The 18,709-nt window shown below is 41.7% G+C and overlaps 1 protein-coding gene across 5 annotated transcripts in view; it reads right to left on the reverse strand.

The window, feature by feature from the left end:
* Pld5 (phospholipase D family member 5) overlaps positions 1-18,709 on the reverse strand; it is a 379,814-nt gene that overhangs the window by 102,989 nt on the left and 258,116 nt on the right. The window lies entirely within an intron of this gene.

The raw sequence follows: 18,709 nt of genomic DNA on the forward strand, positions 1-18,709 counted from the left end.
GTGTCCCAGTTTGGGCGTGTTACCATGCTTTGGTAGAACTTAGGTGCTGCTTCTCAGTTGCTTGGTCACTACAGATCAGCAAACTAGTGACTTCTCTACTACCCACTGTGTCACAAACATACCTTTGTCACGGCAGCTGAACTCGAGCCTCAGTTTCCCCTTATCTCTAAGGTAACATGTCGAATTTTCTATAATATTCAGTCACTTGAATCAGAGGCAAGTGATCCTTTACCCTAAATTTCCTTTAGCTTAAGCTGTTTTGTGACATCAATCTGCCAATAATACATAGACACGTGTATGGCCTAGGCAGAAGAAAAGAGAAATCGGCATATGAGAAAATGTGAGTGGGGGAATATTAGTTGTATTAGTTAATGTTCAATGCTGTGACCAAGTACTTGATCATATTGGGGGGGCGGGGAGGAAAAAAGAAAAAGAAAAACTTCACCTTTTAAGAGTCCCCGGGAGTTATAAGATCTCAAAAGTCTCTGAATTTCTTTTCAACTCAAATACTTAAAACTTAAACAGCACAAGAAAAACGTCTGAACACAGTGTTCTTTTCTTGTAGCATATGTCATTTGCAAATGACACCCGAGAGTTCGCAAATCTCATTGGAGGGCCGCTAGGTAACTTCCCAGACCTGACAGCATAGTTATTTGGGTGAGCAGGAAAATGACAGGTGAGGTGATTTGCTAGAATCTGCTGCTATGTCAACTCTGGTGATTTAAGTGCCTGGAAACCAGCTCGGCAGAACAAAGAATTCCAGGCAATTTGGCAGATCCAAGGAGTCTACTGGAAAAACATGTGCTCAGGCTGGTGTACAGGTTTCTCCAGCTTTCACAACCATCAATTCACTCAGAACGGCATCCATACCTGCCTCAACTACTACTGATTTCCCATTATTTATTCCTGGGCTGGTTAGGAGGGTCTTTAAATAGAAAGAAATTTCTCTACATCAGTTTATTTACATCTCTCTCTCTCTCTCTCTCTCTCTCTCTCTCTCTCTCACACACACACACACACACACACACACACACACACACACACATACATTCATGCAGGAAGAAACAAAACCTATAGGTTAAATTATCCCAAACCAATTACATTCAAATCAGACATAAAAAAAAAAACCCAACCAACCAACCAAACAAACCAAAAAAAAAAAAAAAAACCCACAAAAAAGCCTCATTGGCTTTAATCTTCATTTTTATCTTAAATTTTTTTCTTGTGGTGATTTACTTATTTTGTAGGTTTAAAATGGGAGGCATATGGTGCACCATGGCATGTGTGTGGAGGTCAGATGACAATTTGCAGGAGTCAGTTCTTTCCTTCCATTGTATCACGTGGCTTCTAAGGATCGAGTTCAGGGCATCAACCTTGGCAGTAAGCATTGCTACTTGCTGACACACATCATCAGCCCATTTTTATCTTTTTAAATGTAAGGGCCATTGAAAACCTTATTTCATTGATTTTTTTAAAAATAATAATACACACTGATGAAAAGATAGAATCTTCAACAAACTGTGGGGAGAAAATTGGATGTTTATATATAAAAGAATGCATCCAGGTTGTCTCTCACCCTGCATAAAAATCAACTCCAGGTGAATCAAAGATCTCAACAAACAACCAGAAAGTCTGAAACTAGAGGAAAGGCAGGGCATCCTTTACAAGTTATGGGTGTACATAGGCTATATTTTGGGATATACGTGTATATGCAAATACTACATGCATGTACTGATAATTAATGAAAAAGGGGCCATGAATTAGGAGACTGAGGAGGAGCATGTGAAAGGATTTGGAGGGAGGAAAGGGAAGAGAGAAGCATTGTAATGGAATTGCATTCTCAAAAATAAACAAAAGAAAAGATATAGGTATAAGGAGTTTGTAAACAAGACTCCAGTTATCCCAGCAATTAGGCTGCCAGCTGACAAACGGGACATCATGAAACAGAAAGCTCTGTGCAGCAAAGGAAAGCATCCATCAAGCAGAGAGGCAGCCTACGGAACGGGTGGAAAACCTTGTTAGCTAATAGAGGATTGATGCCTAAAACCCACAAAGAACTCAAGAAATTAAACATGAAAGAAAGAAATAACCCATGGAAATGAACAGAGTTCTCAAAGGAAGAGCTAGGAATGTTCCATAAACACTTTAAAATGTGTTCTACATTTTTGCCAACAGGGAAATGCAAATTCAAATTACTTTGAGATTTCATTCATCCCAGTCACAATCGCTATCGTCAAGAAGGCAAGTGACAACAGACACTAGCAAGAATGTGGAGAGTGATGAGCCCTTATTCACTGTTAACTGCAGTGTCCGGGCTTCTCAAAAAGCTAAAACCAGAACTAGCATATGACCCAGCTTCACCACTACCGGGTACACACCCAAGGGACTCATATGACAGAGCTATGAGGATATTCACGTTTCTTGCTGTTCTATTGATAATAGTAAGGAAACGGAAGCAGTCTAGATGTCAATCAACTGGTTTCTGGATAATGAATATGTGGTAGAGATATGCAACAGAACACTACCCATCACTAAACACAAGTGAAATGATGAAATCTGTGGACCTGGAAAATATCATACCGAGTAACATAACCCAGGCCCAGAAAGACAAAGGCAGTATGTTCCCTTTCCTATGTGGATGCTAGCTTTACTTTTTTTTAAGTTCATGTGTTTAAGTTGGAGTGAGTGTCCACAGAAGCCAGAATCACGGTGGGAAAGAACCATGGGGGGTTGGGGCCAGGGAGGTCTTCAGTGAAGAGATCATAAAACATAGAAGAAAGTAAGGGGATTCTTTTTTTTTTTTTTTTCCGAGACAGGGTTTCTCTGTGTAGCTTTGCGCCTGTCCTAGAACTCACTCTGTAGACCAGGCTGGCCTCGAACTCACAAAGATCCGCCTGCCTCTGCCTCCCAAGTACTGGGATTAAAGGCGTGCGCCACCACCACCCGGCAGTAAGGGGATTCTTAGGGCTTGGAAGGCTTAAAATGGGGTTGGGATGGGATGAGGAGACAAGTCAACCAAATTTAAAAACAAATGTTGATTCTATTTTTTTCTATTTTCTATTTTCTATTTTTCCTATACATTTTTTTTCTCTTCATACTCTGGTCCCATTTAAAAATTGTGGCGATTCATATTTTTATAATGAAAAATAATTGTAATTGGAAAATGTCTTTGTATATCAAAGATATTTATCTTTTACACAGCACACCAATTAGTTAATCGTGCTGCTGATAGAACTCTAGGTCTTGTTCATTCCAAATAAGAGCCCCACTAGTGATCTAGTCCCTCAGCCCCATTTCAGCCATTTTAAACTTAAAGAAAAAAGGTATCTTTGAAACATCACAAAAAGTAGTGTGGTCGAACCTGAGCAAGGGTAGCTCTGCATTATTACTCGATAAATATAATGGGGCGAAGTTGTGAGGTTTTTACGTTGGGCCTCTATAACACGATGTTACATATCCTTCTTATACATTCCTTCTAGTTGTCATTAGACAGCCGGTGGTGGGGTTGCGTGTGTCTTCACACTGGTGTGGCATTCTTAATAGACAAGGAACATGGTGAGTGTTCTGCCTATGGTACAGCTGCTTCTTGACACTGGGTGTTAACTCTTCCATCCCCTCTTCCAGAGATCTAGCCCGTGCCAGGGGTGTGGTGGTGTATTGTGTTCCCCAAAATATTGTGCACCCTAATAAACTTATCTGGGGTCAGAGACAGAACAGCCACTAGATACAAAGGCTAGAAAATGGTGGCACTCACACCTTTAATCCTAGCATTTCAGAGGTAGAAATCCCTCTGGATCTCTGTGAGTTCAAGGCCACGCTGGAAACAGCCAGGCATGGTGACTCATGCCTTTAATCCCAGAAAGCGAGCCTTTAATCCTAGGGAGTGGTGGTAGAAGGCAGAAAGTTATATAAGGTGTGAGGACCGGAAACTAGAAGCATTTGGCTGGTTAAGCATTTGGCTGGTGAAGCTTTCAGGCTTCTAGCAGCACAGTTCAGCTGAGACCCATTCCGGATGAGGACTCAGAGGCCTCCAGTCTGAGGAAACAAGACGAGCTGAGGATCCGGCGAGGTGGGGTAGCTGTGGCTTGTTTTGGTTCTCTGATCTTCCAGTTCACTCCAATACCTGGCTCAGGTTTGATTTTATTAATAAGAACTTTTAAGATTCCTGCTACACAGGGGCTCTACCTCATCCTCTGTATTCCACATGACAAATGACACCTGGAAATATAAAAAGAGACTCCAGTGGTCTTGATCATGTATGATTGATTAGTCACTTCCTCACGGGGTGTTCTAGTTCATTCCATTGCTGTGATAAACACCATGACCGAAACCAACTTAGAGAAGGAAAAGGTTACTTTGGTTTACACACTCAGGCCATGCTCAATCGATGGCAGACAGGGTGGGAACTCAAGGCAGGAACCTGGAGTCAGGAACTGTGTGAACTGGCTCACTCACCCTCAAGTTCAGCTTCCTTATTCCCAGACCTAGGGAATGTTACTCCCCACAGTGGACTGGAGCCACTTATATCAATTACCACTCAAGACAATCAGTCTCTCACACACAGATAGATTCATGCGTGACTATTCTTCAGCTTCTCTTCTTTCAGAACGTGAGTGTTTAATAACCTCCCATTTCACAGATTTTTGTATATTGTGCTATGGAAAAGTTTTTAAAAGTTCTTCATTTCCATTGTGAGATCTTGATTGAATAGCATTTTTTAAGGATAAGTAACAGGAAGTTTCATTTCCAATGATATGAAGGCTTTATAGTTATCTTTTTTCTATTGGTTCCTAGCTTGAATTCACTGTAGTCAGAGAACATATTAGGCATAATTTAAATTATGTGATATGTGTTGAGTTTGCTTGTAGGTCATCATTTTTAGACTGTCTGTTTTTTAGGATATTCCAGTTGGAACGAGCATGCACTTGTTGAAATGTTCTGCATACATTACATAGATCATGTTTATTCACTGTTCAGACCTTTTACTCTGTATTGATTTTTCTTGTGACTTCTATTAGTGTTCAAATCTCTAGCTGTATGTGTCTCCTTTTAATTCTGCCAGTTTTTGTTTCTCGTTGTTTGAAACTTGTTCCTCCATATAAAATTAGTATAGTTACAGCTTTCTGTTGTGTGGGCTTTCTGATCATTGTGGTAGGACTGTTATATCTCTGGTAATGACAAATGAAAGCACCATTTGCTATTAGGGTAGGTTCATTTGTTTTTCTATAGTTAATATCACATGTAAGACACTTTCCATTCCTGTCTCTGCTACCTTTTCTGTGACCTAAAATATATAAAGTGAGATGTGTATACATGTGTGTGTGCATACATATATTAATCCAGCCTGATTTTTTTTTAAAATCTTTCAGCTTGAGGTTTTAGACAGTTTTTATTTATTATAATGACTAATATATTAAAAACATCAGCTTGCAACTAGTTTTTCAATTAGCTAACCGTGAACTTCATAATTGTGTTTTTGAGTTAGTAGAATCTGACTTGATGCTTCCATCATACATACATACTGTGAGCGCAGCACAAACTTGCATACCTCAATGTAACTGCCTCCCTCTTCTGTCCTTCCCTATTTTTGTCATGTATTTTAATCCCCCATATGTTTTAAGTCTCAGAAGCGAGAGTCTTATCCAGTTCTGCATCTACCAATGCAATCTAGATGCTGGTAGCTTACCAGACTGTACTTCTAATCCTGACTCTTCTTTGTACTTGAAACTCACAGAAATCAGATCCAAATCAACCTTGCTACTTGGTTATGTAGGAAACATAAAGTGGATCTTACTAAATCAGACAGTGATTGGCATCTGCCCCCAATGGCAAGCTATTTCTCCTATTAAACTTCCCATGTCAGGAGATGTAGACAGCTTGTACTCTGTCATTCACAGGGAAGCCCTGACAGCCATTCTTGATATGTTTCCTCATCTCCATCCTCATATTAAACAATCTCTGCCAGTCCTAGTCTTGACATGTACTTTTGAATCATGTTTATTTCCTTCTGTCCTTGTTAGTCCAAGGCACTTTTGTCTCTTGCCTGGGGTTCATCTACACTCTACTAGCTTGTTGCTCTGCCTCAATTCTCCTCTAGCTCATCTTCCACAAAGAGCCAAAATAATATTTAAAAACTCAGATAATTTCCAACAGAGGCTGGCTGTTGGGGGATATTTTGGTTGCACTCTGACACTCCCAAGACTTCCAATAAAGTTAAACCTTGAATCAAAGGAAGGAGTCAACACTCAGCTGGGCAGAATAACTATAGAGTTTTTGGCAGGCCCAGATTAGGATAGAGAGACAGAAAAGAATGGGGAGGGGCTTAGAAAGATTCACACCCCGTTTGGATCTAGGGCAGTGTGGAGAGGTTGGGTCAGCTGATCGTTTCTCTATCACTGTGTAGACCTATTAGGTTTATACCCCAATGCCTGACTCCTGAGTTTTAGTTAATAATAGAACAATAAAATTCAACTGGCATATTGCAGAGACACAATAAATATTCCTTAAAAGAATGAATGGATGGATGAAAGGATGGATTATTTAATAGTTTGCTGAAGGTTCTATAACAGCAGTTCTCAAGCTGTGGGTCATGACCCCTTTAGGAGTGAACGACCCTTTCACAGGGATCACATATTGATATCCTGATTATCAGATATTACATTATGATTCGTAACAGTAGCAAAATTACAGTTATGAAGTAGAAATGAAAATAATTTCATGGTTGGAGGTCACCATGACACAAGGAACTGTATTAAAGTCCTCATTACTAGGAGGGTTGAGAATCACTGTTTTAGAAGGTCTTTCTTGGAGGCCTTCTCACTGACTCTGAAGTTCATGGGTCTACCAGACTTGCCAGTGAGCTCTAGGTACTCTCCTTGAATTCAAATCCCTAGCCCCATGTAAAATGTGGGGACAGCAGCACATTTCTGCCATCCCAATGGTTGGTGTAGGCAGTACAGGAGGGTACCTAGAGCCCATTAGGAAGAGTGTAGAGCTGAGCAAAGAAACGCACAATTCCAGGAGAGCTGGCCATTTCCAGAGGACCTGACTCTCAGTTTTGGAGAAACTTGAGGAGGGAAAGTTGCTCTTGTCTGGAGATTCAAATCAGTAAGTATCCATTGAACACCAGTAGTGCTAAGTATATATGGCAAAGAGTTCAGTGGCATTCAACCAACACAGTGCCTTCTGGTTCACAATCCAGCAGAAGGCACAATGATAGCATGATGAGGGGCTTCTACAGATAGAAGCCCCTCTGGTACCCACAGAATTCAGTCCCAGAGCACATGTCAGAGCTCCTGTCTCTGCCCTGGCTTCCCTGGTTGACCAAGTGATCTATCACAGCCTAACTGCTCTGCTGAAGTCTCCCTGCAGCTTCTGTTTCTTAATTTTAAACACTATAATATCATATCCATTTACATCTTGTGTGATACAGAAGTTCCCTAAACCATAATTATTTTGCATTGTAGCTAATTAATGCTCCTAGAGTTTTCGAGGCCCCTTTAAAAATGGTATCACAACAAATTCAGAATGATCATGCTTCCCATTAAATAAATATGCGTATATTTTACCTGATAGGTGTCAGTCAGTACTAGAATGGGGAGTGTGTTAAAATAGGCAAAATGCCGGGCGGTGGTGGCGCACGCCTTTAATCCCAGCACTCGGGAGGCAGAGGCAGGCGGATCTTTGTGAGTTCGAGGCCAGCCTGGGCTACCAAGTGAGTTCCAGGAAAGGCGCAAATCTATACAGAGAAACCCTGTCTCGAAAAACCAAAAAAAAAAAAAAAAAAAAAAAAAAAATAGGCAAAATGATCACCCCACTTACTCTTTAAACAGCATAAGAAAGTTAACTTGAATCCGACCCCTCCCACACACATTGGTAGTGGTTTTGTGTGGTGTTAGGAATAGGTCACATGGCCCTGCACATGCTAGACAAACACCTTACAATTGAGTTAGATCCCAGCCCTTAGTTTAGTTTTTTCTTTTTCTATGTCTCATTATGTCACCTAGGCTGTCTTCAAACACTGGAGCTAAAGAGATACTCCTGCCTCTGTCTAGTAGTTGGGATTAGAGGCAATCACCCCTGTACCCTGCTGACTTCCAGAGTGATATGATGATAATGATGATATAGCCTGATGTGGAACTTAAGCAGTGGGTACTAAGCTGCCCCAAACTCTGGGGAAGTAGCAGAAGTGATCCAGGAAGAGCTTATCCCTATTCAAGGGAACAGAATAACAATGACAGCATCAAACTAAACTGCAGAATATGTGGTGGATTGGATACTGATGGGAATTCATACATGGGGAAACTCCCTGAGTACTTGAGCTAGTGTGAGAACAGATTCACTCAGGCAAGTATTGGCTTTCACAGAGTGTGAATACATGTTTATCTGCAGAGACGAGTTGGGAGGCAATTGAGAGATTACGAATAATTGGAGTGTGGCATCCATCTGTGATTAAGGAGTAAGTAAGGGACCATAAGGGCGTGTTGTGATTTTTGGAAACATATCATGGAAATTTCAGCATAGTTCACCACTGTTGTGAGATTTTCATGATCAAGACTTCAACTTCTAGCAATAGTATATTTGTGACTTGCATGCCACTGTGACTGCAACACATGGCAGAAACAACTTGTGGGAGGGGAGATTTATTTTGGCTCATGGTTTCAGAGGGTTTCAGTCAATCACAGCAGGAAAGACATGGCAGCATGGCTAAGTCCATGATGATGGAAGTGTTCGCTTTGGATTGTCCCAATGGTAGCGGTCATGATGATGTGAATGTTTGGTTAGGACTGTCCACAAGGCAGTGGTCATGATGATGGGAGTGTTTGGTTAGGATTGTCTCCATGGGAGTGGTCATGATGATGGGAGTGTTTGGTTAGGACTGTTCCCATGGGAGTGGTCATGACGACAGGAGTGTTTGGTAAGAACTGTTCTCATGGCAGTGGTCTACCAAGCAGAGATTTGCCAGAACTAGGTACCTGGTTATAACCATCAAAGGTTTGCCCATAGTTATCTACCTGCCCATGCTAGCCAAAACCTCCTCAAGGTTCCACAGCCTCCTGAAATGTCACTGCCTGCTGGAGGACCAGCACTCAAAACACATCGCTGGGAGAGACATTTTATCGTCAACCATAACAGAGGCTTTGGACGGTGGCCCCACACTGCCTGCTGTATGTTCATAAACTTCTTACCTATGAGCAGCTCTTGACAAATTTGTTTTTCTCAACTGTAACTTCAGTAACAATAAACCAGCAGGTAAAGTTCTAGTTGAACTTGCCAATCAGAATAAAATGAGTATCAGACTCAGGAATTTAGGTAGAACTCAGAACTTTAGCCTCATTAAACTTGCAAGACATTGCCGAATTATTTCCTAGACTGAAAGTACATCATGGTGTAAGGATGGAGGAAGAGGGTAGTTGAATTGAAGGAGTAATGTCTAGTGTTCTATAGCACAGTACAGTAACAGTGGTTCACAAGAACTAATTGAATATTTCAAATAGCTAAGACTGTGCATATTTCTAACACAAAGAAGAGAAGTATTCCTGAGTGATGGACATGATGATTACAGATTGTACAGATGTACCAAGATGCCACACTGCATCCCATCACTATGTGTAGTTAGTTACTAGCTATCATGGCTCTAAAAATATAAAAAAGTTTGTATAAGACAAATCAGGGACTAGAGCTATGGCTCAGAGGTTAAAAGCTTGGCTCTCATAGAAGATCCAAGTTTGGTTCCAAGCATCCAAGCTGGACAGCTCACAAACACCTGTAACTATAGATTCAGGGGATCTCATGCCCTCTTCTGGCCTCTATAGACACCTACATATAGGTAGTATTCACACACACACACACACACACACACACACACACACACACACTCAAAAATAAAAATTAATCTTTAAACAATAACCCCCTCCCCAAATTTAAATCACATAACACTTATGAATGAATTTTGTGAAAACTGATCATTCCAGGAGACTCAAAAATTCTTTTAAGTGAATTGTTACACTGTTGATTTTCCAGCAACATATGAGATACTCCTATTTTTTCCTTCTCAGACCACTATAGCACTGAATAGGAAAAAAGGAAGGAAAAGTCTTTTAGAAGGGTAAATTGAGTTAAGCATGGCTTGGACTAAGGACAAACGAAACCACAGCAATGTTCTGAACTCGGGCAGCAATGCCATGAGTACTCCTCACCCAGGCAGTCCCAGGAAAGTCATGTGAGGAGACACAGGGGCTCAGGCTGAGCTTCCAAGACTGCATGTACCTCCTCATCAGCTTTGCTCAGGAACAGATTTGTTCATCAGCCGCTTTATTGGATGTAACAGCCTCCAATCAGGGCCCTCTTGTTCTGCACACCGTGTGGGGCCCCACGGTGCGGGCTCTCTGTGGAAAATCTGGCCTCCTGAGCAAGCACAGACACCAACGCAAGGCTGGGGCAGGAGTTAGATCCTGTCTTCCACAAAGCAAGCAAGATCTAGTTGTCACTTGGGTTCTAAGTCATTCTTATCCAATATTTATGTGTTAGAAATTTTAGCTGAGAAACCCTTGAGGGTATGTGTGAGGGAAGCTCCCAGGAGAACTGAGGTGAGGGAGGGGGTGTGCAGAGCTGCCCTTCAAGCCCCAAGGACATACTTGCTGACCAAGAGTCTGCTCTGGTGCTGTAGGGCTCAGCACTGCAGCCCTCACTACAGGGCCCATTTGTAACCCATATGGCATCATTTATGGACTAACTTCCTCTCCTGATTCTTCTCCCTAGAGTCTCTTCTTCCCCCTTCCCTCTTTTCCTAGAAATTTTTCCTTTATAAAAATGCTCATTATATTATTATTATTATTATTATTATTATTATTATTATTATTATTATTATTGCTGTTGTTTTTGGGACAGGGTCTCTCTGTACAGTCTTGGGTGCCCGGGAACTCACTATATAGACTGGGCTGGCCTCAAACTCACAGAGATCCTCCTGCCTCTGCCTCCCAAGTGCACCATCCAAAGTGCACCACCACTCTACCAAAGGTGTGCACCATCACACCTGGTTCCCTGTTTTTTAAAAAAATTGAAAATGTTTTGAAGTTCCTGACAGGTGCTGTATTAAATACTTCCTGTGAATTAACTCAGTAATAGCACTATGCAGCAACTACTACTGTTAGCCTATTGTAGAAATTGGGTTTGTTTGTTTGTTTGTTTGGTTTGGTTTGGTTTTTCGAGACAGGGTTTCTCTCTGTAGCTTTGCTCCTTTCCTGGAACTCACTCTGTAGCCCAGGCTAGCCTCAAACCCACTGAGATCTGCCTGCCTCTACCTCCCAAGTGCTGGGATTAAAGGCGTGCGCCACCACTGCCCGGCTGGGACACAAGTTTTAAGAGGTTAAATATTTCACAGAGTTCCACAGGAGCAAAGCCAGGGACACAGTCTTCTTTCCAGAATCTGAGCTTTTGGTCTTACACCCCATACTTCCAAAGAAATACCTTCACAACATTCACCATCATCACCACCACCATTATTACCACCATCATCACCACCACCACCATCACCACCATTATAACCACCACCACCACCACCACCATTACCATCACCACCACCACTATTATTACTACCACCATTACCATCACCACCACCACCATTATTACTACCATCACCACCACCACCACCATTATTACTACCATCATCACCATCACCACCATTATTACTACCACCATTACCACCACCACCACCACCATTATTACTACCATCATCACCATCACCACCATCATCATCACAACCTTCATCACCACCATTACTAACACACACACACACACACACACACACACACACACACACACACACGCCAGGACAAAAGAGCAAAACCAGCTCTAATCTCATCACTGATAGGAACCCATATTAATACTCTAAAGGAATTTCTGGAGAAGATGAGATGACACAGTGGCTTCTATCCTGCAGAGGACTGTTTTGCACATGGCAACGCCATCCCTGCACCGCTGACTGTTCTCCCTCGGCATGGTCTCTATAGGACGAATGGCTGCCTGTCATGTATAATTTCCTTGTGAACCTTTCTCACAGCAGCTGCTATGGCAACCTGAGGGAAACAGGTCTGGAAAACAGTGGGCTAGCTGAAGAAATGTCCCACCTTAAGTCCATGTCTATTGAGGTCATCACCATTTAGTAGCAAAATGCCACCACCATGATCATGTGTCTCTGATCTTAATACTTTCTGTCAAGTTGTCATAACTCTAGTGAAAGCACATGTTGAACAATCGTTTGTGTTCTGTCTGGTTGTAATGCTACAATGCAGCGATTTCATAGTTATTTTACATTTCACCACATAGTTAGTTTGCATGTGACCTCTGCTCAAGATGAACCAGGAGTTTAACTTTTCATAATCAGTCCACAAAGTTACACATCTTCATTTCCCTTGCTGTGTGGTTTAATTGTGGTCCCTTCAAAATGCTTAGAACTTAATGGCCAGTGTGACAGTACAAATAAGTGGGGTCTAAAATGCAATTAGGTTATGAGGAGCCACTTGAGAATGTGACTAAGACCCTTACAGACTTGATGGAGAGTTGGTCCTCTGGCCCTTTCTGCCTTCTGCCACAGGAAGAAGGGTTTCACTAGCTACCTGCATCTCCACCTTAGATTTCCTAGCCTCTCAGATTATGAGAAACATCTGTTCTTTTAAAGTTGCCTAGTCTCTGGGTATTTTGTTATGGCAGAATAAAATAGCTTCAAACCTTCTTTCAAAGAAAAATGATAGTCAGCAAAAAGCTGCAAGAGAGGCAGTCAAGCATTTGTGCTCTTAACCTTCTGTTGAGGAAGGAATCACTTCATGTCTTTGCCTGTCTCCGTTAATTAGTCACATGGATGAAGAAGTTGGACACTTCAACAAACTGAAAGGCTCCCTGCTCATCCACCTGGACAAGTGACCATGTGGTAAGGCATGGTGAAAGTGAGGCGCTCAGCTCTGATCTCCACGGGGGGGGGGGGGGTATTAAAAGAAATCGTGACAAGTCAAAGTACTCTGAATTCCAGTAGCCCTTCCAGTGCCCCTTCTGTTAGGAGGAAGGCACTGTGTGTATTTCCATGGAATCAGCACCTGTGTTAGCTTTCTGTTACCACCACAAGCAACTAAGACAAATAACTTATAAAAAGAATGGTGTTATTTTGCTCAGTTCCAGCCCACGATCTAGCCCATGGCTCTATTTTGGACCAGTGGTGAAGCATCATGTTATGGTGGAAGCCTGTGGTGGAGCAAAAACTGATGGCCTCCTGGCCAGGAAACATGCCAAACTGAGGAAGAGACCAGAGTTCAGTGATCCCCTTCAAAGACACGAGGCTGTCACCCAAAAAACCTCCCACCAGGCCCCACCTCGTAAAGGCTGCACCTCCTCCCAATAGCACCTCTCTGAGGACCGACCTCTTAGCACATGCGCTTAGGGGAGACAGTCAGCTTTAGCATTATTGCAGAGGCGTAGAGCATTTACACCTTCCAATGCCTGTCCCATCATCTGACAACTAGTACAGCCACTGAGAACCAGCTTAAGGTGTAACTCTAGGGCATCACTTTTTAGCAGATTTCTCTTATCACAGAGAAAAGTATCCCTTTGAAATTCCCCAGGTCCTTATTACATTGGATAAAATCTGCCAGCTCTTCCAAATTTTCTGATTTTAAACTTGGCAGCTTGACACAGCGCACAATTTCTTTTTACAAATAAATAGAATTCTCAGTGTTCTAGACACCTGGGAGATACAAGAGGAGCTGCAAGGCTCTGTGATTCTTTCCATATGCAGGCTGGAGTTGCTTCATCAAATATTTCTTTATTGCCCAGGCACACTGAACACCAAGTATCCTTCTTGCCCTCATGTAGGTTAACATCTAGAGGTAAGAATGGTATTATGGTGTAGGGACAGCTATGTGGCAGGATATCTTGGGGCCTGGAGAAATGCAGAGGAGCCCAGGGCTCAGCTGGAAGAAGGAAGGATCTGATTTACCGCTTGAGTTTCACATTTTATTTATTTATTTACTTACTTATTCTCCAGCTGAGGATCCATTCTGCTGCCCAATCTGGCCTGAACCTCAGGGCTCAAGTGGTCTTCATGACTGAGCCTTCTAAGTAGCTAGAGCCACATGTGAACCGTGCCTAGCTTCACAGTGTTGTGTATTCCCAGTCCTAGCTCAGACCTATGTACTATTTACTTAATTATACATAAGTCAGATGTAAAGTGATGAGTTTGTAACCTGGCATTTTCTTAAGTCCCCATGTTTATAAAATGACATGTTAAGCATATTAGCTATTTTATCCTAATATTTAGTAAATGAATACATTCAAATTTTTAAAAATTGAAAGAAAAAAAACCCTTAAAAATCAACTCACATACCTCCTATGAAATTGGTGCTCTTGATTGGGCTACAATACTAATGATGCCAGTAAGCTGCTGAGAAACGTTCAGAATTTGCTTTTTTATTTCGTTTCATTTTATTTTTTTTAGCAGCATCCTTTTATGTGGAGACTAGAACATAGCAAGGCCAGAGCGGGGAAAAATGGTTAGCATGTCATTTGCATTTGTGCCAGAGACAGGATATAAAAGCCCAAATTGGAATAGAAAATTGGGAGGGTTGTTTTGTCAGCAGCCTGGCGTTTTAAACACCCGCAAACCTCATTGAACACCTAGAAGTCAAGCTGGTGCCTACCCAGAACCACTGCATGAATATAAAGGGAGGGGGACCCACCCACGGTCTTCTCAAGATGTCCTAGAACACACAGTTAGAAGTGGATTTTCTTTTCACCAGAAGATCACAGGGCTCGGGGGAGCAGAAGTGAGCTCAGTGTAGACTAAGACCTAACATACTGAAGTAATGTGCCATAAATTACACCAAAGGCCAATGTCATTTGCTTAACTCCCATGTCCTTCAGGGAAGCTACTGTGCACCATTTTACTGACAAGGACACTGAGGTTCAGAAAAAAGAAATTTACCTAAGATTGTACTCCACCCTAATGACAGGACCAATATGTCAGCACCATTTATGTGTATGACACAAAAGGACCTTTCTCTAAATTATGCTGGTCACTGCCGGACAGCATGAGAGCACACTGTGTTCAGATACACACAGGTGGAGCGGTCCCCACTCTACTAAATGTTTTTAGTGTTCTGTGAAGAAGTAGAAGATGGAGTTCTTTGAATGCTCATGGCCAGACACGAAACAAAGGGACCAGCCTTTGTATTCTGTAACATGTGCCCAAATGACATCACCTTTAAGAGGGTGAAATGAGAGCAAAGGCTGGCAGACAATCGTGCCTGGGTACCAGTAGGACATCTTGACCTTAGTCTGGGCCACTGCCAGGACAGACTGAAGAGATGGCAGCAGCTTCAAGGATTCCACACCGTGTAGAAGGCCATCAGAATAAAGCTTCTCCACAACAGGAGACCACTGGGACTTTTCAGTTCCTTTCCATTGGCAAGCTTCCAGAGGGTGGAAGCTGGGATAACATGGTGTGACCTCTAGGGAAATTTCCAAAATATACTTCTCAATGCTGATAGGAAGTGAACACAGACAAGCTTGTCTACCTGAGAGTCAGACGTAGGGATAATTATAAAGCACTCTGACCTAAGTCACACCTAAGCTCAATCATCACAGTATCTTAAATTATACTCCACTCATTTGGAGTAAGTGGCTCAAAAGCCATCGTAAAAATGTTCAAGGTGGAAACCATGGTACCTTTTATTCCTTTTCAATGTGAACAACTCCAATCTCAGACATAGAATGTTTTCCTTTGAAGTTTTCTTAAGTCTACACAGTGGATGTGAAAATGAAAATGAGTTATCATTGATGAATGAGTACAGGTTCCTTGAATTAGAAAAAGCAATGGTAAGGATTGCCTTTGGAATTTGATGACAAGATTACAGAATAGAAAACCCACTCTGTTTTTCTTTTTAAATAAATAGCAAAAAAAGGCAAACACAGTAACTTTTAGACATGGTGTCACTGGTGAAAAGGCTTCTGTCTTGTTTCACATTTAATTTTTTGGGGGGGGGTTGTTTTGTTTTGTTTTGTTTTTGAGACACCGTTTCTCTGTGTAACTTGCCCTGGCCGTTCTAGAATTCTCTCTGTAATCTGTAGACCAGGCTGGCCTTGAACTCCTAGAGATCCACCTGTCTCTGCCTCCTGAGTGTTGAGATGTGTACTACCACCACCCGGCAACATTTAAATTTCTGATGTAAAGCCAGGCACAATAGCTCATGCCTGGAATTCTAGCATTTAGGAGGCTGGAGTTAGATGACCCCTGTGAGACCTAAGCCAGCCTGAGCCATACTATGAGTTCTGAAGCAGTCAACTACAGTCTGAGACCCTGGCTCAGAAAACAGACACAAGATAAATGACATAAAATTCGGACTTAAATCAATGAATTTTGACCACAAGTAAGCATCAATGAAATGTCTGCTGTTGAAGATACTGCAGTGTTCAGTGGACCCAGCAGCTGTCAGGTGTTCCGCAGAACAGAGAAGGCTGTCTACAGAGCTCACCTGCTAATGAGGGAAGTCCCAAATGCCAGTTCCGTTCAAACCCCAGATTGCATCTGTGTGAATCACCTAATGAGATCTTAGTCACAATGGGCAGAGATGACATGATGCAGAGGGTGCAGAGCCTGAGCACTGTCAAGGTGATGGGGAGTCTACCTCAAGCACACATGCACTGTCTTCACAACAAAGGCAATAGAACTGAGAGAGGTACAGTTGTGCATGCCAGTAATTGCAGCTATTCCAGAGGCAGGAGGATTGCTCCAGCTCCAGATTCAGGGACAAAATGAGCAGTGTAGTGAAACCCCTCTTTCTTAGACTTTTTATTAAAAGGAGACAATATGAGCAAAAAGAAAGAAAAGAGAAAAGCCTGGAACTTTAATTTTAAAACAGCAATTTCTGTCTGTCCTGTCATTCATCTATTCATCTCCCTATGTCCCTATCTATCTCACTGTCTATCTCCCTATATCTATCTATCTATCTATCTATCTATCTATCTATCTATCTATCTATCTATCTATCTATCTATCTATTCATTCATTCTTCTATAGGCTTTGATCTAAAATTCCTTCCAAATTCATATGTAGACATTTACCCTCTTGTATCAGTAACAAGAAGTGGGGCCTTTGGGAAATTGCTATGAAAAACATGTCTACCACTTTATCTTGTCTCCTGTGCTGACACAGCAGGGGGGACACTGGCACAGGCTCTATCTTAGACATAGAGAAGGGGCCTTTGCCAGACACCATTGTGAGTGCCTTGAGGCTGACATTTCAGACCCCATACCGTGAGAATATACATTTCTCTTCTTTCTAAATCCCTCAGTCTCTAGCATTTAATTAGAGCAGCATAAGCTGATTAAGATACTGTCTATGTATCATTTATCCATCCACCTACCCACCTACCCACCCATCATCCACCCATCCATCCATCTACCCACCCACTCATCATCTATCCATCCACCCACCCATCTACTCACCTATCTATCTATCTATCTATCTATCTATCTATCTATCTATCTATCTATCTATCTATCTATCTATCTCTTTATCCCTTACTGACAAACCTAAGCCTCTTGTTTTTCACAGCATAATTGATTCTCTTCTGTATTCATCAACACCTCTGCAAGTACACTTCTTTGTGGATAGCTTTATACTTTTTTGTGTGTGTGTTCCTCTATTTATGGACAAAGTTTTAAAAACTTCACAAAAGACAAATTTCTCCCTAAAAAAAGTTTAAAGCTTCTTCTTAAACAAGATACTGAAAAAAAATTTTTACATGACTTCATAAAAGCTATTTCTAAGATGTAGTAGACTATTATTTAATATGTGTCTATTGAGGGGGTAAGAGTAGAGATCAGTAGTACTTGGATTTTAAAGATTCATGTATCTTGTACTGAGACTACACATATATGCAGCACCTACTAAAACCTAGGTATGCCTAACTCTGGACACACAGATACTGTTGCTTCACCAATGTAAAAGCAAATCACTTGTTTTCTTATTGGGATAGTAACTTCTGTTATGAACAGGACCTACACAGACTTGAAGATTCAGACAGCTACTTTTCTACGAGACACAATGGCTGTCACTGAGTTTAGACCTTAGTTCATAGCAGAAAGGAAACCAGGTCCTTATCAACAGCTTTGTTCATTCTCATTCAGCAATGTCCAGGGCAATGCATTCTGCCCCCTAATGCCTCCGTGTTTTAACTTTTGATTGACTTTACAGGATTTAGCAAGGGTTACAGCTAGGAAGACATGGTAACCCTCAGGTCCCCTCTCCCCCCATTTATACATCCAATGTAGGCAAGCGGATTTATTGAGAAAAGGATCCTAAACTGCAAACATAGCCCTGCCCCCCAGTTAACCAAGGGGAATCCCTTCCTAATGAGGGTGTGTTAAATAGCAAATGCTCTGATGGAAGGGACTCAATTTGATATTTTTTTTTTATTTTATTTTATTTTATTTTATTTTTATTTTTTTTTTTTTTTTTTTTGGTTTTTCGAGACAGGGTTTCTCTGTGTAGCTTTGCGCCTTTCCTGGAACTCACTTGGTAGCCCAGGCTGGCCTCGAACTCACAGAGATCTGCCTGGCTCTGCCTCCCGAGTGCTGGGATTAAAGGCGTGCGCCACCACCGCCCGGCTTGATATTTTTTTTTTAAATGAGGAAAGTAATAATACATTTCAGAGCCATG

This window comes from Peromyscus maniculatus, chromosome 11 (genome assembly GCF_049852395.1).
Source record: "Peromyscus maniculatus bairdii isolate BWxNUB_F1_BW_parent chromosome 11, HU_Pman_BW_mat_3.1, whole genome shotgun sequence".
NCBI classification, from domain to species: domain Eukaryota; kingdom Metazoa; phylum Chordata; class Mammalia; order Rodentia; family Cricetidae; genus Peromyscus; species Peromyscus maniculatus.